The 22,800-nt window shown below is 40.7% G+C and overlaps 1 protein-coding gene across 6 annotated transcripts in view; it reads left to right on the top strand.

The window, feature by feature from the left end:
* Positions 1 to 22,800, top strand: part of TUB (TUB bipartite transcription factor) — a 160,833-nt gene that overhangs the window by 10,334 nt on the left and 127,699 nt on the right. The window lies entirely within an intron of this gene.

Genomic DNA, 22,800 nt, shown 5'->3' with positions numbered 1-22,800 from the left:
ACTGTCTCCCCTGAGCATCAGCTCTTGGCCATCAATAAGGCAGACAGTGGCCTGAATGTGTGTAGCCGCTCTTGTTCTCCTGAACAAGTGAAACTGCAGCTTGCCCAGCAGGCACACTCCTAGGCAGGCTGGGATGGCCGGCATCCCAAATGAACATGTCTGTGGCTGGGTGGGCAACTGAACCTCCAATGTGGTGACCAGACTCTGTTTTGTTCACTGTAGTGTCTTTATGTTACGTACATTTGATTCATTCGCTGGGAAAATCTGTATGGACTCATAGGTTGTTTTAAAATGTAATCAGGGAAAGATGTCTGCAAAAGCAGAAGCATTTGTTTTTCTTACTCACTGCAGTGATGTTTTTCTGTTGTCTTGATTGTGCTGTAGATTTGCTAATGTAATCCAATGAGAAGCTGAATCCAGAGTCTAAAGTAAGGATGCTGTATGTGTGGGAGAAAAGTTGTATCTGTTCCTGTCTCAGTGTACAAAAAGGCAGTTGTTTAGATTAGATAAACTCTCGTGGTTGATTAACAAATATGAGTGTTCTGCTGTGTTTTCTCTGTTCATCCTGTGTGAACCATTCCTGCGCAGCCTGGGGGAGCTGTGCTGTGGGAACAGATTTGGATCATGGGTGCAGGGTGATGCTGAGTGCTGCTCTTGCTGTGATAAACCTGTTTCTTAGAGGAAGCATTTATAAAGACTCAGCTTCATTTTTTGGCATTGACAACTACCTTTATGCTAAAAATCTCTGCTTTCCTTTTGTCCCCATTAAACTGTGGGATTGTTTGTGTGATTCGAAATACGTGCCTAAGTCCCTTATCTGTGGAGCTTATAAATCTTTCTGAGAACAATATTGCGCAGAATATGAGTTTGCAACTTATCAGTTACCTTCCTCACCGGTTGTTTGTTCCTGACTCTGTCACAAACAGCAGCTGCTAGTATTTTTATGCATTTATTATTCCTGCATATTGAGCATCATTAAAGTGCTTGTGCCTTCCGAACTGGTAAGATGCTCCAGTAGTTGCACGAGGCTCTGAGTGCATTTGCAGGTCTCTGGCTTCTTTACCATATAATTGCTCTTGTTCTACAGCTGTAACATCTGAGTTTACCTTTTTGATGTCACCTTAGCATGGTGCATCTGAAGACAAATTCTGAGTTCTGTGAACAGTAAATGAAATAATGTATGTCAATGTTGAAAATTCAGAGAATCAATTTTTTTTCTAAGTTTCTCTTCACCACTCTAGTGTGGGTAGTTAAAAATTCAAGATAGGTGATAAGAATTTGATAAGAATAGGCAAGGAGAAAGAGAGTAATAGATTGTTTAGCAGAGAACAATACTAAGAGCCCTCTAATGAGCATTTTCTGAAGTATTTAAAATTCAGGCTTTTAACATGCTGCAGAAGTTATACAGAAAGTTTCTTAATGTTACTTGGATTGTGTCCACATAAAATCATAGAATGGTTAGGGTTGGAAAGGACCTTAAGATCATCTAGTTCCAACCCCCCTGCCATGGGCAGGGACACCTCACACTAAACCATCTCGCCCAAGGCTTCATCCAACCTGGTCTTGAACACCACCAGGGATGGAGCATTCACAACCTCCCTGGGCAACCCATTCCAGTGCCTCACTGCCCTCTCAGTAAAGAATTTCCTCCTTATATCCAACCTAAACTTCCCCTGTTTAAGTTTGAACCCGTTACCCCTTGTCCTGTCACTACAGTCCCTAACGAAGAGTCCCTCCCCAGCATCCCTATAGGTCCCCTTCAGATACTGGAAGGCTGCTATGAGGTCTCCACGCAGCCTTCTCTTCTCCAGGCTGACCAGCCCCAACTTTCTCAGCCTGTCTTCATACGGGAGGTGCTCCAGTCCCCTGATCATCCTCGTGGCCCTTCTCTGGACTTGTTCCAACAGTTCCATGTCCTTTTTATGTTGAGGACACCAGAACTGCACACAATACTCCAGGTGAGGTCTCACAAGAGCAGAGTAGAGAGGCAGGATCACCTCCTTCGACCTGCTGGCCACGCTCCTTTTGATGCAGCCCAGGATACGGTTGGCTTTCTGGGCTGTGAGCGCACACTGCAGCCGGCTCATGTTCATTTTCTTAGCGACCAACACCCCCAAGTCCTTCTCTGCAGGACTGCTCTGAATCTCTTCTCTGCCCAACCTGTAGCTGTGCCTGGGATTGCTCCGACCCAGGTGTAGGACCTTGCACTTGTCATGGTTAAACTTCATGAGGTTGGCATCAGCCCCCCTCACAGGCATGTCAAGGTCCCTGTGGATGGCATTCCTTCCCTCCAGTGTATCAACCGAACCACAGAGCTTGGTGTCATCGGCAAACTTGCTGAGGGTGCACTTGATCCCACTGTCCATGTCACTGACAAAGATGTTGAACAAGACCGGTCCCAACACTGATCCCTGTGGGACACATGTACCGTCAATATTTTGCATCCATGAGTTACAGGAGGAACTTGCATAAGTTCCATACATAAGTTACAAGGACTGTAAGTTATAACTTATATTACAAATTATGCACTGTCAAAGTTTTCTGTGCATACATTACAGCATGTCCACAAGTTATAACTTATATTTTTGTTTGGGACAGCTGAAGAAAACATCGCTATGCAACGAGCTATTCAAATATGTACTCAGATCCTACTGACTGTGATAAGGTGAAACTGTTCTTAAATGTTTGTTAGACTGACTTAAAATTGACTTTTCACTGCCTGGCTTTGCCAGAAGTGAGAAGAGCAAAGGTACCAGGGGAACATTTTGCTGTAGCAGTACTGATTTGTTTAAATTTGAGTTCAGGTTTGTTTTAGTTACAGCCTTGTGGGCTGACATTTAACTGCAGATTTGTGCTTTCCATCCTGGCTTCAGGTGGGCTTATGTGTACTCTGATCTATGGATTTAAAAAAAATAATTTTAAGTCACAGAACATGACTGAGGAAGCAGAAAGTGTTATCCAGTGTGTTCTAGGAAATTTGGTTACTGAAGTCAAGCAGTCACTGTCTTTTGCTCATCCAGGTGTAGAATGAATGATTCTTATCAGATGTCAGAGAATGAAAAGTCTCCAGAATTAGATGTTTACAGTGAAATTCACTCTGTGATGCTCCCTTAGAGTTGCCAGCACCTTCTGTGCTCTCTATCATCTTGTCTGTCCTGTAACTATGAACTTTACCTTTCCTTCAATGCTTCTCGGACACCCCTGGGTATTGTAGGAGATCTTTAGGTGAACCTTTTTTCAGCCAAAACAATATTCTCATCCCTCATTCTGGAAAGGTGTTGGTGCAGGAAATACCCTTTTAAAAATACATGAAGATTAGGAAGATGGCTTGTTTTCTCCCATTTCTTTTTGTAAGTCCTCTCTTTTTTATTCCTTTTTCACGCTGCTTCACTGCCTTGTGGTTTCTTTCCAGTTTCACTGCAGTTACATCCCTGGTGATGGATCATCACAAAAAAAGCCAGGTAATATTTTTGTTACACCTTAGCAGTGGACAAGGCTAAAGAAAGCAAGGGTGGATATTCACATTTGTTCACTTGGATTAGCTCTTGCCTGAGCTGTCTCACAGAGGATTCAATTGCTTTCTGAATTACATCTTGCTGTCTTACTAGCGTATTATTTGACAGTTGGCCAGAGCCATACGAGCTCTTGTTTTAAGATACTAATCGTGTTCTGAAACAGTATTACCTTGTGGTGTTTGTGCAGTGAGCACTGCTTTGCAGTGCTGAAATCCTTGCATGTACAATGGTAGAGTTGCAGCCAGGTACATCTGTAGAAGGGGGTTTACATCATGCTGATCTTTAAGGTTTGGTTTTGGTTTGTTTTTAAATTAGAAATACTTCTTGATTAGTTAGTAACAAAAAGTAATCCTTTGATCCCTTTAATTAAACATATTTAAAGTATCAAGTAAGATTATTTTCTTCAAAGGGCAAACCAAATTAATTTCATTTCAGAAACAAACCCTAGTTCATAAGACTAGAGATGTCTTTGTGTCCCAGCTTGCAGAGCCACACTTCCTCACGTGCTTTAGCCTAGGTAAAACAAGGAGAAGGATTGCTCCCTGAGCCAGCAGCCCAGCTCCATGGGCAGCAGTAACTGGAAATGCCCAAGGTCTCAGAGTGCCAGGAGCTGCTCCAGGTGAGCACCACAAAGCATTACCCAGCATAAGAGACTGTGTAGCGTTGTGCCTGGGAGGGAGGATCCCTTGATGTCTCTGAAATACCCAGGACTGGGCATTGATGGGAATGGCAGACTGGCATGCCTAATTTTTTAACTTCAATCTGAGACAATACAATTGGTGGTGAGTAGCTGACAATGTGATGCTAATGGCACATGGTGGTGTTGATGTTGCAGAATCTCCCAAGAAGGCCTGCTTCTGGTGGAAATGCTTCTTAGGTATTGGCCCCATTGTTTGCTGCCTTCTTACACTGCATGAACTGTTGCCCCAGGAGAAGCTTGTTTTAAAATGAACTCTTACGCACAAATGGCTGGGAGGACACTGTGCATACTGGGGCTCTTTCTCTGCATATGAATCTTTGAACAGTTCCTCTGTTCCCGGGACTCTGTCAGTTTGAAGGGTTTAATCGAAGAAGTATGAGATGTAAGATGTGCAGAAGACAAGTTTGTCTCCTTTTGTTGTTGTTGTTTTGTTTTGTTTTGTTTTGTTTCTTTAAACCACACCATCTAAACTAGAGCATGAGAAGGAAAATGTGAAGGCAGTGTAGATGCTGCCAGCAAAGACATCTCCTAAGGACCTGGCTTCAGAAGCTGAAACAGGCTCAGCTCCTTCCAAATTGCCTCTTGCCATTATGTGCAGAGCTGCAAACTGCTCTCTGCTCTTGAGCATTGTCCTTGGCTGTGAAATCTGTTTGGATGGAGTGCTGGCTGCATTCTGAGTGCTTCTTTCAAAAGAAATACAAGGCAAAAACCACTTCCTCATTTAGGAAATCAGATGGGGAGAGGTGGTGATGGCATTCACCTATCTTTCCCCCATTTTCAAAATGTCTGTTATCAAAGGGTAGACTGTTATCAAATGGAGGACTCTCCTTCCAAACATGCCACCAAATCCTACTTGTGTATTCAGTTGTGACAAGCTTAGATAGGTCCCCTGCCTCAAGTCCAGCATGTGCATTCTCTTTTTTCCCTCTACCTGTATATATAGATCATATTTACCTGCCTGCCTAGGTATGCCAAGGCATTTCACATTTTTCCTTTCCTTCACATTTTTTTAATTAAGTCAATTCCAAAGCTCTATTTAATTGAATAAGTACATTTATTCCCACACACTGACTGAAGACACTCATCAGAAACATTACTCCCATTAGTTAAACCTCATCCCCTGGAGTTTGCACCATGAAAAATACAGTCTGTGTCTTTAGTGTCCCCATGGACTAGAAGACAGGCGGCCCAGCTCTCCTACACACATCGCAGCCATCACTGAAACTGCTCAGCACTCTGTGTAGCAGAGTTGCCTGGGAAGTTAGGGAGTATGTCTATAAATATGTCTATCCGTTACTCTCCAGCTATTGTGAAGCTTTGGGGAAGCCAGTCCTGGGCAGTTTTCCTGCACATTTCCTGCCGTTTCGGGCCTGTTTTGTGAGCAAGCCCCTGAGCAGCTGTTTGGTTGCCAAGAATAAGTGTTGTTGAGAAGTGTTACTCCAAAGTTCTCAGTCACACAGCAAAGAGTGCCTGTGGCAAAAATAGCTTTATGTAGATTGCATGAGGTACTGAGAGGAAGCTGAATTCCCTGAGGCTCTTGTAGGAGGGGGAAAAAAGAGGCCTTTTTATCCAGCTGTGTCATACTCGTGCAGTCATGCCACAGCATGATGGTGTGCTCCTCCTGTTTTTCAGAGACTTCTAGATGGCTATTCTCTGAGAACAAGATATCTGAAAATGATAGTGATTAATGACATAGCAGGCTTTCCCCCCTCCCTGCAGGTTCAGCTTTCCACTAGCAAGAGCAAGGAGGCTCTAACAGGGATTTCTTCCTCAGACCTGCCAGATACAGAAATAAATTCTTTCACTCTGCATTTTTGCTGTTAATGCAAACTGTCAGCTGTAATTGAGAGCATCACATTGAAACATGAGAATAGTGCACAAGTGTTCTCAGTTTAACTAATTTTGAGACTGCTCATCCCTTTTGCTGAAACAGACATTTTTAGTAACCTTATCCAGTCCTTTCCAGTCAGTGATGTTTTGCTATGAAAACAAGGCAAATCTCCATCACTTAAACCACAAGGCAGAGGAAGCATGGTGGAGACTGGGCTGCTTCCTTCAGTTTGGGCCACATCTGTTGTCCATTGTGGTGACGGAGTTTTGCCCTTTTTGAAGCATGCCAGACCAGCCACTTGATAGGTGGCTGATGTTCCATCTTCATGTGGCACAGTGGCCCCAGCACAAACTCTGTGATTTTAGAAATGTTGTTGCATAGTGTGGGTTTGCATCCAATGAGCTGGATGTGGGATTTTGATAAGCAGTTTAATTCGCTTGTTGCTTTAGGTAACTGAATCTGATTTGGCTGACTTTGATGATGATAAAGTGCCATGCATTTTCTGTACCTTGTACAAAAGAACAGGACAGATAAACTAGTTGAACCAGCAGTTTTTTTTGTGGTTTTATTACCACTCTGGTATTTATGGCCCAGCAGGTTTTTTTTGTAAGCCCCCAGCTGCAGATTTTACGAAGTCCCATTCCCTTGGTCAAGGTTCTTTGTATTTTAGATTTCAAAGAAACCCTCTTCTCACTCCAGTTGTGCACTGGCTGTGTAAAAGTCATTTGTTACTAAGTCATCAGGAAGAAACTGGAGATAACTCATGTATGTTTATCACTAAATACCTTGCAATTTTGTAAATGCAGAAGGCAGAAATCTTGGAGCAGACAGAAGAAGTATACCTTTGTCTTCACGGCTCAATGACATTAAAAAAAAGGCTCGGTTTAGCTGTCACAAAATAATTGAGATGATTCTGAAATATTTTTTTCAGCTTTTATTCTCTCATGTGTAGAATGTGTAATGGCTCCTGTTATTAGCAGTTACTTTTTGTCATAAATATATCTCTCAACTCACTGAGACCTGTTTGCCAGATATACGTCATAATGCCATGTTTGCTGTTTAAACAGCAAAGTAGACTAGATGCTTGTTACTTTACTGTCACTAATTAAGTTGCTTATATTCTCTGTCTTGATTTTTCAGATGAATTGAGTTTAACTCAGATAGCTTGAATTTACTTTCTTTAGCCATGGTTGAGTCAACAAGTCTGCAAGTATCGGCCCCTTTTCATATAACAAATTTCCAGTCTTGATCTGATTGAACTGCTATTTAAGCAGAGCATCAGCCTGCTAAACAAATCCAGGTATACTTTTAGTAAGATATCCCTGTCATACTGGGAGTGAGCTTAGTTGACCAGTCTTCAGAACCCTTGATACAAAAGAGAAGAAAAAAAAAAAGGTGAATAGTAAGTCTAGCATTTTAGAAGTGTAGGGAATTAGAAACATTCTGTCTGAATGCAGAAAAATTCCCACTATGTTTAGAAAAGTGCTGCAATTCCTTGGCTTCCTTAAAATGCTGCATGCAGCTTTTCATTCCTGTGTCATTGCAGGTCCTCTAATCAGGAAAACATAAACCTGATATTTGCGCACACAGGCTAGGAAGGAGAAATATAAAAATAACCACAGGCCCTCGTGGAGAAAGTGTAATGGTTCCTGTAACCTGTGGCATGCAGGAAGAGTGATGTGGCTGATGCTGTGCTTGGTTGTCTGTGGCTCCTGAGGCTGGCTGGTAAAGTATCTTACTACAGCTGGTTCTTGTACTCCACTGGGGCAACAAGACATCAACTAGAAAATGACTGCATAGGTACCCTCCAATTCATTGTAAGTAAGCATGTGGTTTTATGAGATGCTCAAGTTAGATGATATCGGGCAGAACTCTTGCTTTAGAGGACAAATTGCTGCTTTTGAAACAGGACATCCCAAACTCTCAGGTTGTCCTCAGGTGCCAGGAGTGTGTGAAGCACTCAGGAAGGAGGCCAGTCCCACTGCCAGAAGCAAAGCTGTGGCCACACTGAGCTGGCCTGAGGTTCAGAGGTGCGAAGGGGCTTGGAGGGGTATGTTTTTATTATGAAACATTTATCTGTGTTATGCAGCTGTTTTGTAGTACTGGCAAAGGCTGGCAGAGAAGGGGGACCATTGAGTGGCCAGCAGCGCGACTAGCATTTTCAGAGCTGGGCTTGCCAGATACCTGCATTTGGTTTGCATTGAATGGTCTGGACCGTTGGAAATCCAGAGAAGCCTGCCTTGTAGAAATTGCAAAATGGATTATGTACAGGCAGGGAACACTGCTTCACTGCCATGCTTGAAATGTCACATCTGCCCTCTGTCCCTGCTAACAAGGGAGCATCTCTGAAGTATATCCTTCCCACAGAGCTGGCAAGAGCCAGACAGCCCCAGCAACGTGGAGTAACTGTACTTACTTTTTAATGTGAACAAGTGCAAAGTATGTTTTCTACTTAACAAACAGATATCACAGTGGAAGCATTTACCTTTTTAACTTGCAGGTTTTTTGGGGGTGGCCTTCCATGTCTGACAGCTGATTCTGCTATATTACAGGGCTGTTCAGCACATCCCAGGTATGGCCAGAGATGGTTGCCCTGACAATTCACTGCTGATGAATCAGACTTGTTGTCTAGGCAACTACCTTCAGCTCTAACTGGAAAACTGGAAAATAATGAGTTAAGACCAGAGTCTTAAAACTGCCAGTCCTCCAAGGGTGGTCTCATCACAATTAAAGCTCTTCTAAACCTTAATCTTTATAGACATGTGCTGTAAAGTCACAGTCCGAGGACATAAAGGAGGGATATGACATCAACAAGAAATGACAGATGATTTGCTGCAGCGGGGAGCTGCTGCCTCCTCCACAGTGCAGGGATGGAGGGGCGGATCTGATGCCTGGGCATGGACTCCAAATCCCCACAGAAGGATGCAGGAGGTGGAGTGAGAACACTGAGTGCCCTCTCATGCCCTACAGGTGCCTGGCATTTCATTGAATGATGCAAAATGTCAAGCTCTTTCCCTACTGTTAAAATTTCTGTGCTGGGCAGAGCAGCCTTTTGTAAGGTCCAGCATGGAGAGTGTTTAGTAACTTAATGGAGGTGACTGCTGGTGGTACTGCCACCTACTCTTGAAGACTACCAGCATGTTTCTCAAAAAGAAAACAGAGAAAATGCTGTTTCTGGCTCTTCAATGTAGATGCAGGCAGCACCCTACTTATATACAGTGCTTTAAGGCAGGTTCCAGTCCCAATCTTGGGGCTATCCTGGTGTGAGAGAAGATGACAGAGGGCACAGATTTCCTTATTTATCTTTGATATACACAATTTGCAAATGTTTCAAATAGCCTAGCTGCTTCTAACACAGTGATGGCAAAATTGCTCATTCAGAATTGCCTGAAATCACGTCTGATGCGAGAGCCTCATCATGCTCACTTTTCAGTGCACAGCTGGGCAGCTGCTAAATAGAGTATCTGGAAAGTTTACAGGGAGTGCATATGTGTATGTACGGATCTTTGATAATCCTGGTTGTCTCTAAGTTATATACCAATGTGCTGAACTGACAAAGTAATCATTTCAGGACTTCATGGAAGTGACGAAGAACTTCCCTCTCCTGTATCTATGGCTGTGGTGTGTCTGTTTCTAGACCTGCACTTTACTGCATGAATGCAACTGTGGGGAATGCAGCTGGTCTGTACAGGGGGATTTAGGGGATGATCGTGTAAAACTGAGGTGATGAGACAAAGACAAATGAAGCCAGCAGGTAAAGACTGAAATACAGGAAGATAGGCGAGCGCTAAAAAGCCTGTATCCAGCATCCTCTGGTAATGGTTTAAAACAGCTTTATCCCTGGGGTAGCTCTGTGAGCAGTCCATCTCCAGGGACTCAGCTGTTCACTTCTGCCCCTTGTAAGCATGGCTGGAAATAAAGGAAATGTCATTTGTTAAGAAGGTGAGCTGGCTATTGAATGGAATTTAAAAGCTTCCATTATGTTTTGTCCCACTAAGTATGAAGCATCTGTCTGTATTTGAGAGCTGCCAAATGTCTGTCTTCTACATTTATGTTGAAAATCTATGTGACCAGCCTGACACTGTAGCATAAGCCTGAAAAGAGAATAATAAAAATTTAGAAAAGGACAGTCTCTGGGACTAGAATGTAATCAAAATGGATTTGATTTTATTTTCTGGTAGAGAGAAGACCATTGCTTGTGTTTAGTTTTCCTTGGAAGTCTGTGAGGCCTGGATATATGAGGGCTGCAAATGTTTGTTAACCTAACTACGAAAATTATCTGAAGCATCTTCCCTTACAGTGGTGAATTTTACAGGCTGGTGTATATAATATAACATCTATGGACAGCTAACCACAGTAACAAATTACATATGTCAAAGCAGACAGATGAAGCAATATTTTGTATAAACATGTAGAAATGGTCACCTGGGACCTCTGAAACAGAACAGCTTTTTGTTGCAGTGCTTCTACCAGAGCCATCAACAATCTTGACAGTTTTAGTTTCCTGCTGAAATTGAAATATTTCATAGGAATAGATTAATTACTGGTAATAATCTTGACAGAATGGCGTCTAAATATCTTGTTTTGATTTATATGGAATATTGAACGCAAGTCAGAATGAATCACTGGAGCTTGAAATGACATACTCTAGAGTTTTAAGTTTAATGTACTAAATTCTTCATCAAAATGAGGTCTTAGCAAAAACTTGGTATTTCTGACATGGAAATTTGTTCCCAGTTGATTCCAGCTCATAGTTTGCTTTCATCTTTAGCTTATATTTTAACCAAGTATATCCAAGGCATATAAAAGAAAACTTATTCTTAAAATGATGATTATTGATGTTTATAAAATCTCTATATGAATGCTCTATTGGCTCCAGATTTAAAGCCTTAAAATATATTGGGTGTTTTAATTGATGCTGAAGATCAATATATTTATTAGATTTGGGGGAACAAAAAGCTTCATCCTTTTCTTGGCTGCATCTACTGATACTTTTGGAGACACTACCTAGGGATGTGCTATGCCTGAGATGCTGAGGGAGACTTTCATTCTGCTTACCAGATATACACCAAATTCTAACCCCACCATTTCTCTCCAGGAAAAGGTGCTAAAGGCCTGCTCAGATGTGTTGCTCACTACTTTATCAGGAAAATGTAACCTGTTGCGGCACAGGATCCCAGCACAGCTGTAGCTCCCTGTTGTATTGCAAGAGGATTTATGGTATCTGAAAGCAAAACAAATGGGGTCTCCTCTTTTGCACTGTGTCATGTTTATTTCATAATAGACGCAGAGGAGTGGTGCAACTAATATTGGGAGAGGAAGAGTGAGAAAATCTAGTAATGGGTGGGAATGTGTGTGTAACAAAGTAGCTCAGGACCTATATCCACAGTCATGCTGTGTGCAGGACTTTGCAGGCTAATACTGGCAGTAAGATGCGTAGGAGTGTCTGGGCAGCACTAGCTTGCAGTTCTGGCTCTTAGAAGCTTGGCCAAAGTGAAATGATGGTGAATGTTGGTTCAGTCTCTCTTTGTTGTTTTAGGAATTTCCTCTGCTGTTGGACCTGTGTGACAAATATTCCCTTGGCTTGGGTGGCCACGTTCAGTGCCAGATTTCAGTAAAGATCTGAAGTGTAATATAGGGATCTGTCAGAATATCCTGCGTTTAACAATAAAAGATATTTTGCATTTTGCAACAATGCATGTGCTATGCAGATGCGAACAAATACTGAACTTTTAAAAAAGATAAAATGAAAAAGCAAATGGTTTGGCTCATTCATTTGAACCAAAATCCATAGAATAAAGTTGTTTATTTCCCAGCGTTGAAGATGAGGCATTTTGTGATGAACAGAATTAGGCTTATGAAAGAAACTGCAGAAATGCTTGGTTATTACTGTGGGGGGTTTGGGATGTTCAGGGTTTTTTTGCTTGTTTTATTTCATTTTTAATCTTCATGAGAAAAAAAATTATTTATGGCAACATTTAATTGTAACTATAAACAAGATTTATTCAGCAGCTTTACAGCCATTTGCCTTTTTTAGACTTGGAAGTTCAGGTTAGACATAAGGAATCAGCTCTTTACTGTGAGGGTGTGAGGTGCTGGAACAGGTTGCCCAAAGAAGTGGTAAATGCTCAGTCCCTGGCAGCATTCAAGGCCAGGCTGGATCGAGTCTCAGGTGACATGGTCTAGTGTGAAGCAGGGTGGAACTAGATGGTCCTTTTCAACCCAAACCAATCTGTGATTCTATGGTTGTATGGTATCTTTGCATCTGTAAATATCTTAATCTGTTTCTGTGAACTGTGAAGGTCACATAGTGCTTCAGGATTTCTCATAAGGGCAGCTAAAGAAGCCAAGGTAATGGCTGCTCAAATATATTCAAAATATTGCTGTGGCTCATACAGGAGATCTGCAAGCATGACCGGATAGTTATGTTACAGACATGTTTCCTAATACTTAGCATTATAGGCAAATGCATCCAAACTCACTCTCCTGCTGATGTTAAATGGATGAGGGAGCTATTTCTGACCACTAACACTGAAACTGCACATTGTACTAAGGATTACTAAAGCTAGTTGTTGTAATCATCCAAGCCATTATTATTTACAGTCAGTAATTAGTTTTCCCTGTTTCACTTCATTGCTTTACAGCTTTATTTACTTTCTACTTTTCTGTGTTTCTTTCTACAGAAGTAATGGGCATCATGGTTTTTCTGGTTAGTGTCAGCTTAAATTACTCTAGCAGAAAACTTTGTATGTGAAGTTGTGTATAGAAACATAATTTGTTGGATGTAGTAGCCTATCAACTAAGTCAAGTTACAAGGTACAAATGTAATGAATTTGCTGTATGTAAAATGGAAGGAGGAATTATTTAAAAGCTAGTCTACACTTCTAGGCAACTACTATTTGTGTTATCTGCACATATGTAATTCAATGACTGTTTTAGCAACTACGTGGAAAGTAATCTGCATTCCCTGCAAAATTAGCATGTTAACAACTCTATTAATATGGGAGAAAATGTGGTGCCAGTTTTCTGATTGAGGACTCGAAGTGCCATATTAAAGTACATCAAATAACTAATACCCATATTTTTGAGTCTCCTGATGTCTGAGTCCTCCTGTAGTGCTGCAGCTTAAAGCAGAAAACCTCATTTATTTTTATAATTTAAATAAAAAGCACTTGTCCTTATACACAGAATGTGCTGCCAGAAAGGTTTTAACTGGAGTATTTGCCACTCTTTCTAGCAAGTTTTGGTTTCATGACACAGTCAAGAGGGAGTTGAAGGAGCCAGTACAGAAACAGTCATGCAGATAAATGCTTATGTCAGACCAACCTGTAAAGCCCATTGAACTGGAGCCCACACTTCTGACGGGGAGGGAGGAGGAAGGAAGGAAGAGCAGAAGAGCTGCTGTGGGGTCAAGAAGTGGCATTCTTGTTAGTGACAGTGAATCCATATCCTGGCACTGGAAGGGGGTGTAAGGGGCTACTTGTTTTTGTTTGGGATTCTGGGTAATTACTCTGAATGCTAAAAAACCCCCTCTGTGTCTGCAGCTGTTAAAAGCAACATTTTGTCCCAATTTCAGCTCAGGTAATTGAAGGGGAATTTCCCCACTCATTCTTTTCCTTTGGTATCATAAGAAAGCATAATATATGTATATAAGTACTTGCTGTCAAAGGATTTGGGGGGTTGCCAAGGTCTGTTTTCCTCTTTTATTTGGTGAAAAAAAAATCAAAACCAAACCAATACAAAAAAAAAAAGAAAAGAAAAAAAAAGAACTCCACATGTGATGAGTTTTCCCCTTTCCTCACAGTTTTAGTGTGTCTTTAAACCTCAAACTATTTTTTAGCACAAGAACTAGGAGTCAGCAAATTAAGATAGTGGGAGACACCACCAAAAGAGGGAAAAGGAAGTAGTTTTTTGCACAGCAGGCAACAGACATGTAGCTGCTTGCCAAAGAAAGCTGTGGAGGCAAAAGTTTTTATATGTATTCAGGAGATTTTGCTCAGGTTGATTCAATGAAAATACTTGAAGGCCTGAAAAAGAAGGTTTTGTTTTTAAAGCATGTACTTGCCTTATTCAAGATTACTGCTTCTGCTGCAGACAGAATTCTGAGCTAGGCAGCCCCTTGGTCTGAAGCTGCACAGCTCTTCTGCTGTTCTCACTGGATTTCACACTATGCACTTTTAGTGTTTTCATGGCTTTTATGGAAGCAGAGTAACAGCCCAGAGGTAGCTGCATGTCAGCATTTGCTGATGTAATCCCTTTGAGATGAAAGGAGCTCTATAAGTAAATACAAAATCATGTTCTAACCTAGTACTTTTCATGAGAGAGTGGAATGATTTAGTGACCAATAAATGTGAATAACTCTCAGCTAGCAGTCTTCTTGCAGCTATCCACACTTCAAGCAATTGAGCATTGCTCTCTATAGCTCATAAAATTCCCAATGAAACTGCAGTTGAAACTGATAAGACTTTTACCTGGATATCTCTGTATAGACAATAAAATGTGCCTGTTCTCCAGACATAAACGAAGAGCCACTGAACCTCTCAGATTTGGGGAAGAAACACAAATGGTATGGACAGAGAGAGATCCTGTGGTGCTGAATAACATCTCCTTTCTAGCTCCTTGCAAATTTTTTAAGCCCCTCCATGTGTTCCTTCACTCCCAGCTGATTCTTCCAGTGTCAGCAAATAATGGTCACAAGGTGGAGGCAGAACTTGGTGTCCCAGCAAAAGAAAGATGCATTTCCTTCTTTGCCCCTTTGACTTGCAGCCTGGCTTCAGACCAGGAATGTACTTGCTCTGTTGATCAGAGCAATTCCAGAGGAACTTGATAGCCCTGTATTTGGAGGGAAAAGGAATTATAGCACTGCTTGTAGCCCAGCAGTGGGACCAGCATAGCCCAACTTGTAGGACCAAGTCTGCAAGACTATGCTCCCACCCAAGGTCATTTTATCATACATGTAATACAATTATTATATTAGTCCACTCATCCATGTAGGTGTTGAAGAAGTATCTTTGTCTTAAACCTCTTTGATTAACTGCATGTGCCATATATAGATAAAATGAGTTAATGATTACACGTAGCCTGTCTCTTGCATATAAACAGGGACGAATGCAAACAGACAAGAAACAGTTGTTCCATCATCTGGAGGGTACTTTGCGGCCAAAAAATACAAAAGTACCTGGGCTCCCCTTTAGCCACCATCTGCTCTTGAGTTTTTAGTGATATTTAATCAGTGAGTGTGTTTGCCTGTCAAAGAACTAGCAAACTTTCTGCATAAATGGCTTTTCCATTAGGCAGTATATCTGCTGTGTTGCCCATGTTGCCCTTGCCAGTGGAAGCCACACAGAGCATAATAGAAAAAAAAAGAGGAACACATCGTGGTGTGATTGGGTAGGCAGGAGGGTTACTTCTTTTTATCAGATGTTATCTCTGAAAGGTCATGGAGCAGGACCAAATACTGCTCTCTTCAAAGGAGCAGATGGGATTTATGGCCTGTCACTGTTGCTTGCCTATCATGGAAGGATGCAACCTAAGGAAATACTGGGTTCTCCAATGTTGATCACCAGCTAGAAGTCTGAATACTGCATTAAAAAAGAAAGCAGTATAGAGATACATTTAAAACAGTGCACTGAGTGCTAGAAGAAGCTCAAAAAGGAAATAATACTTCTGGAGACTCATACATGGGGAACACCTCCCTTAATCCATCACAGGAGAGCTCTAACAACAGATGGAGGGGTGGGAACCAAGCCCCAAAACAGCAAAAGGGTGAGTTGTCTTGTGTTTAAATGCCAAGAGGAAGTTAGTAAAATATTTTCCCATCAGTTCTGCTGGGATTGGAGTTCTTCAAAATGCTTCTCTTGTTTAATGGACAGGAAAATGCCAGGTAACATCTAAGATTAACAAGTTTGATATACCAAACTGTTTCTAGACTAGATTTACGTGCATTAGTTTTAATAGTGCTCTTATCTCTGCTTTTGTTATTTAACACCTTAATCCTTGTAGGTGCAAGAAATCTGAGCTATGGGATTGGATTCTGTTGCCCTCCACACTGTAAGAACAGCCATGCAAAAAGATTTCTGTAACAGATCCATGCTCTGGAGAGAGGGACAGAAAATTAGAATTGCAATCTCATAGGAGCACAGACTGCCTATTTGCATGTTCTGATGGCTTTATGGGGATACAAGAAAAACATTTGCATTCAGTTCTTTTGTCAGGCGCATGGCACAGCCCTTTAATCAGAGACCAGCAAACTAATGAACTATTGCATCTTGGACCATACATCTTTCATATCTTGTCTATAGTGCAAGGAGACAGAAAGCCTGATCCAACGATGTGAATATTGTCTTTGGTGCTTGCATAAGGTGTTGCAGGAGAGGTGACTTCCTACATGTGGACAGTAGTGTATTGTGTTGTTGCAGAATCTCTGCCAGCAATTAGCTCATATGCCTCTCTCAGGAATAATAAGAAATGGAAAGCTGTGGAGCTAGCAAGACTGTGGATCAGGAAATCCTGTCTTTTTAAGAAACTGAGAGCATTTTCCTACTTGCTGTTAGGCTCACTAAATGCAAAAGGCTAAATTTTGGAAGGCCACTGAGTCATGTAAAGTCGCCTGGTTTTGCTTTTATATTTCAACACTCATTTTTCTTTAGTGAGGGTTTATTTTCTGTTTTCAAAAGCTACCTATATTTCAAATGAATCAGTGATTTGAGTAACTTACTTGAAAAATACCATAACATTTGTTAGAGTCATGATATATTAGTGTTGCAATTTGGTGCATTCATAATGGCTGGGAAGATATCAAATACCTCCTATGTTATAGCCTAGTCTCCCAACATCCAAAAAAAAAAAATAAATCTAATTTCCAAACTGTCTTTACATATTTCACCAGGCAGTCCTCCGTTAATGCTGTTATTGATTCTGTCCCTGGAGACTTGATTGGCTTTTAATTAAGATTGGGGGAGGGGTATTTGTTATCCAAAACTGCTTTTGAAATAAAATGTTGGACAGGCCTCCTTACATCAGCAGAGAGAGCGGAGAGTTATTTTAAAGGGTACACCGAAAATTCTGCATTTTTAACTAAGTGATGTAGATGTGTGTGTATATCTGCTCTTACAGAAATAATTTTCCACTATCTCGATGCCATGCAATGAATCTTAATGTAAAATTTAGGCTCAGTTCTCAGTCACCTTAGAGCAAAGCTCCTATTCTCATGTGTTTTTAAATCCTGCTTAGGCCTGGCAGTGATCAGGCAGGGGAGACTGGAAAGGCTTTTCCATCTGATGGGGAACCAGTGAAATATGTGGATCCTGACAAAAAAAGATGTAATAAAATGCAGTGTTTCCATAATGGCAAAGAGGGGATGTACTTGGGACCAGTGTGTCCCAAGAATGCCTGTGGGCATGGACACAGTTGCGAGCAAAGAGGACTGGTTCCTGAACAGCCTTCCCTGCTCCTGTTTGATGATAGGGTGCCTTTGTATCTCTCAGTGTTTAGCTACTATAACTACCCATGTAAGCATGAGGATTCCTATGGCTGCACTCTCTTATGAGCTCTGCAAACTTAAATAAACACTCTTAACGTGTTCAGGTTTATAGCAATACCCTGCTGTGTTCTGTTAGTGACAGAGGAGTGATTTTGTTTACCAGTGGATTGTTGATTACTGTGTGTCATCAGTGTAATTTAACTCATTTTCTCTATATAGCAACTTGTGTGTGCTACTTCATTTGCATTAGGCACGGGAGACGACCATGGAAATGACCTTTTTTAATTGAAAAAGGACGACATGCTAGTCAAGTTCAATAAACCTAAGCTGGAAAAAGCATCTGCTCTGATTTGATAGTAATGAGAGTTTTACAAATTCAGTGGTAAAATGATCCCACTGCTTTTTTACCTTGGTTATAAAACGCATGCATTTAGGCATTTGCTAATAGAGAGAAGCATGAGGAGCTGAAGCATATCTGTTCATGCTCAACCAGGGCATCAAAACAGAGACAACAGTTTCTGAAATACAGCTGGTGTCACCAGGCAGGTGATTGAAATAGGATTTGATGTTGTAGCAAGTAAAGATGTGGGCCTCATTCAACGCAGCAATTGAACGTGTTTCTGACCTGGTAGACCTTGAAGCATGTAATTTGGGGTGTTCCTAAATTAGGATTGAAAGACACAGAATGCCCAAATGTTGCTGATCTTGATTAAGCAAACAACAATTAGATTTTCAGTATGTTGCAGCCCTTATTTCAATGTTTTCTAGACAAAATGCAATATGTGGCTGAGTATCTGTCTCTTCCTATCATTTTGCAGTACCACAAATGTTTATGGCGGGGTATTGTGCAATCAAATGTTTTTAGAGCTGCCCATGCTTTATCATGCTCCTTAAGTTGGTCACAGCTGAACTGGTAAAAGCCTATGCTATTTCTTGGGAAGCAGCTGGCTGATTGAGTGTTTCTTAGAGGGTAAGCAGGAAGAAAATACAAATCTGCTCTGCAAGTAAGCATTTATTTGAGCTTGAGTTTTGCGATATAACTCTTCTGTTTGGTTTTATGGCATGAACACAGACACTTTGTATTACTGATCAGATAGGCATGGGTACTTAACAAGTACAATTTCAGTAGGTAAGAAATGTTTATGGGAAATTATGGGAAAATTTTACAAGAAAATGGACCTAAGTAATCTTTTCATTCTGCATACTGTTAGGCTAATATGAGGGGGTTGGCTGTAGGGATAAATGGCTTGTATATAAAAGCTCAGGCTTTCAGAATGGCTGTATCCTACTTAAGAAAATTTGTGTAGTCTCTTAGGGGATACAAACACAAGAAATAATGTCCTATACCATACCATTCTTTAGAAAAATATTTTAGCAGCAGAAGTTGTTGGAGAGAACAGATGATTTTGCCAGACCAGGTATTTCTGCACTTCAGTGTTTTAGGTTTTCATAGACTTATTGCTTATGCCTTTTAGGAACCAATTAATCTAAAAAAGCTTTCCTCCCTCTATCTTGACTTGATTATATGCTATAAACTTAGAGAACCTATCCTTGTTTTACTGTGAAATAAGTTTACTCGGTTCAGTTCTATATTTTTATCAAAGACTGAAGTTGGTAAACAAATACAGACAGCATCCAATTATTTTCTATTTCTGGTTATCTAAGAAGAATTTATGAACTGTGGTGGAAAAAAACTGCCTAGAGGGACCTATTTCGGACAGTGAATATGTACACCTTTATAACATGTGGTGTTGGCTGTACAGCTGTACAAGAGTGTTTGGAGCTTATATCAGAGATTTGGTCATTCCTGCTGTGTGTGTTTCAGTACTTTCTATTTCTTGAAGCTGTGCAAAGTATAGACAAATGCTCTAGCTGTCGATTATTCCAATGTTGATGCTTATAAATCAGCAGTATATTTTTGTGCTCTGAAGTCATGGGGCAAAAAGCCTGCCTGAAGTGAGGTCTGCAAGAGCTGAATTTGTTCTTAATGATTCTTGCAACTTGAACAGGAATGTGGATGAAATTACAAAAGTGTAGTAGTGCTGCATGCAGATGCTTTAGTGTGGAGGTCTGATGTTAGAAGTCAGCATAACAATCAGCATTTTCTTGTCTAACATTGACCGGAAAAACATCCCTTACCAGGAGAGTGGAAGAATGGGAATATATCTTATAGTGTGGTGCTTTGCATTCCTGAGGCAGGAAAGAATTTTCAGAAAAAGTTGGCATGTTTTGGCTTTTTTTTTTTTTTTAATATACTTTATTAGATTTTATGACTTAGAAAACTCCAATTATGAATATATGCAACACTTCAATGTGATTTTATAACTTCTCATCAGAGAAATATCTGTCTTTTAATGAATTGTCATTTTCTAGCTGTGGATGTGATTAAGTGGCACTTTATGGGATCTGATAGTGACTCTGGAAGTTTGCTTGGAGGCTGTTACAGTCAGGCTCTTGAAGGTTTCAGCCTTCTGCTACCTGCCCAACAGTGTGACTGTGGGGGAATTAAGACAAATTTGACTCCACTGAATCTGGTGGTGCAGAAAGAAAGACTGGAAGTGGCTGCTGCCTTGTGCAGGTTTCTGGAGAATAGAAATGATAGATGATAAATAAATGCAGGGCAAGAAGGTGAAGGATAATGTATAGCCACCAGATGAGAAAATAAGAATGGGTATTTTATATCTATTTGAATTTTTCTGGTATTTGAATTACAGCAGGCTACGCAGAAGGATGCGGTAAGAATGACAGTGAAGAGAACAAGAGGAGGATGATAAATAGATATAGACAGGCAAGAAGGATGACCTAAGGGAGAATGAAACAGAGAGGCTGGAAAAAAGCGGCAGAGGTTCAGTTAGAACTACTTTCTGACAGGTGTTCTCTGATATCTTCCTGCTTATGTTATTTTCTGCAGCAGCTGAGTTAGCTTTGCTCCCTGTCTGATCAAGGGTGTCCATTCTCCTATGTACCCCCAGGTGCAGACCCTGTCCTGCCCCTTCTTCAGTGTAGTAGCACTTGTTTAACTGCCTATTGTGGTGACATCACTGGTTACGTTTTCTGGCTGCAAAATTCTAACTGGGGATTAGGGTCCCCCCCCAGTTTAAAAAAAAACCAACCAAAACCTAAAAGGAAGGTATATGAGTCTGTCATCTTAACACATTTAAAGGCTGCTTAAAATTCTCATAACAAAGTAAGCCATTGCAGATGTTCAAAACAGCCTTCAGCTCTGTGCATCTTCTCTAGGTAGACCTTTTTAATAGTTTAAAGTTAAAACCGTCCTTTAGCTATTGTTTTAGAACACCCATTTAAGCATCATATTTTTGCTGACGTTGTTGGATTTCTTCTCTTAAAATTCCAAATTGACCATTTCCTCAGCTATCAGAGCCAAATTACAGCATTAGAGGCTGACTCTGTTGGAGCTTAACCCAATATTACTAGCTCAAGAAAGAAGTTATTCTTTTTATCTTTGCCGTTTTGTTGGGATATAAATGTAAAATAGGTTGTATGGGGTTTTTTTAGATTGTAAAATCTTTGGCTTTGGTGAATCAAAAACATGCTTTTATAACCTTGTACCTGTCTGAAAGGATGTGGAATTATACACTGAGGTCAGATTTCAGTACTCAGTGAAACTTCCATTTGATATTTCATAAATATCAGAGGTGCTTTTCTTTAGAGAGAGCTGCAACTTAAATGTACTTACAGGAAGTTGTGTTTTAGTTCTTTATGCCAAACAAGGTAATTGAAATCTTTCCTTCCTTCTTCAGTCTGAAAATATTGTTGTGGAGACAGTGTTCTCACGGGAGAATGGATAATTGGTACATAAACTCTGAATAATCCTGAAAGATACAGCGAGGCCATGAGAGGCTCAAAGAAGCTTAAGCAAGCAAGATAAAAAGAAGCTGGAATTCACTGAGTTAATGAGAACTGTGGACTGTTGGCAAGCTTTGGAGGTCAAGTTCTAACACCTGTGCTTAACCAATTATATATTAGTCACTAAGGGTCTTCAAGACATGTATCCAATCATAATATGCCAAATCACTGTAACTGCATGTAAGAAATAGTATATAAGGAGTTAAGGCTTTGTAATAATTTTGGCAATTGCTTGATCACATTGATCGTCTCTGTGTTGTCCGTGACTCCCGCGTCAACATATTTTCATTAAAACAAATGTCTGCTCTGTTGAGATCTTTGTTATCACAAATGTTCAGAGGTATTGATTCGACCAGGATAAGCATCACCAATTACAATCTTAATCTTACAACCTAGTGTCCTTAATAAATGTAAGTAATGTTATCTGTGTGGCTGTTTAGGAGGCTCTATTTTCCCCCTGTAAATGGAGAAAATATTTTTCAAATTCAGGTACAGCTGGAGCGAGAATGTGAGCACAGAGCTATGTGGGGCACTACAGGTTGTTTTGATATGTAACATCCTTGTCCCGACTTACTTCCCTTTTCTTTTTGGTCTAGTTGCCTTACACTTTGTATAATTAAATGACATTTAGATTCTGACCTATTTCTCAGTATCTTCAGAGTGCTGAAGGTAAGAAACCACACAAATAACATCTTACAGTTCACAGTCATTTTCTGCATAAAGTTTCCATGTGAGCTACTCAGTCAACCAGAAGGAGAATGCTCTACCAAACATGTGCACAAAGGAAGCGAAGCATACATCTAGGAGAAAACCAAACTTTATCCCTGGTGGAAACAACAAATGAAATGTTTTTGTAGACAAATGGGACTTAAGGTGGCTGTGTACTTTTTAACCACGTCTGAAGGACCTTAGGAGCTTTAATGTCTGGCAGGAAACTGAAAGGTGTAATACATCAAATGTTAATGATAAAAGAGGAGCAGGTGTTTTTTCTCTCTTGGTAATTCATAATTAATGTTTTCGAGGCTGAAGAAGGTAAGGGTTGGTTTTATTTGGGTTTGCTTGGTTTTGGTTTTTCTCTATTTATAACTCAGGAAATTTTAGAGCACAATAAACAACAACTTTTCCATTCTGATGAACAAGCTGTTCTGGGCTCTCAAGCTGTAGCTTTTAGCCCGTTAGATTGAATCTTCCTGGTGTGATGGGTACTGCAGCTGTCATTCAGTGTTGGCAGTCTGGTGTATCTCCATGCTTAATTAGTCAGTGAAATCAGCTTGAAAGGCAGCAGTTGCCTTGACAGAAGCACTGAGAGAGGTTAGTTGTTATGTGTTGTGCTTTTTATGCAGTATATGTTTGGCTCCCAAGGGGTGACAGTTGGCTGGAGCCTGAAGCAAAGGAGGTGGAAGAG

The sequence above is a fragment of the Pezoporus flaviventris genome, unplaced genomic scaffold (assembly GCF_033815535.1).
Source record: "Pezoporus flaviventris isolate CSIRO_AGI_PZ_B2104156 unplaced genomic scaffold, CSIRO_AGI_Pfla_v1 ptg000036l, whole genome shotgun sequence".
NCBI classification, from domain to species: Eukaryota; Metazoa; Chordata; class Aves; order Psittaciformes; family Psittacidae; genus Pezoporus; species Pezoporus flaviventris.
Note: the sequence above shows the minus strand (reverse complement) of the source record. Positions and strands in the feature narration are given on the sequence as shown.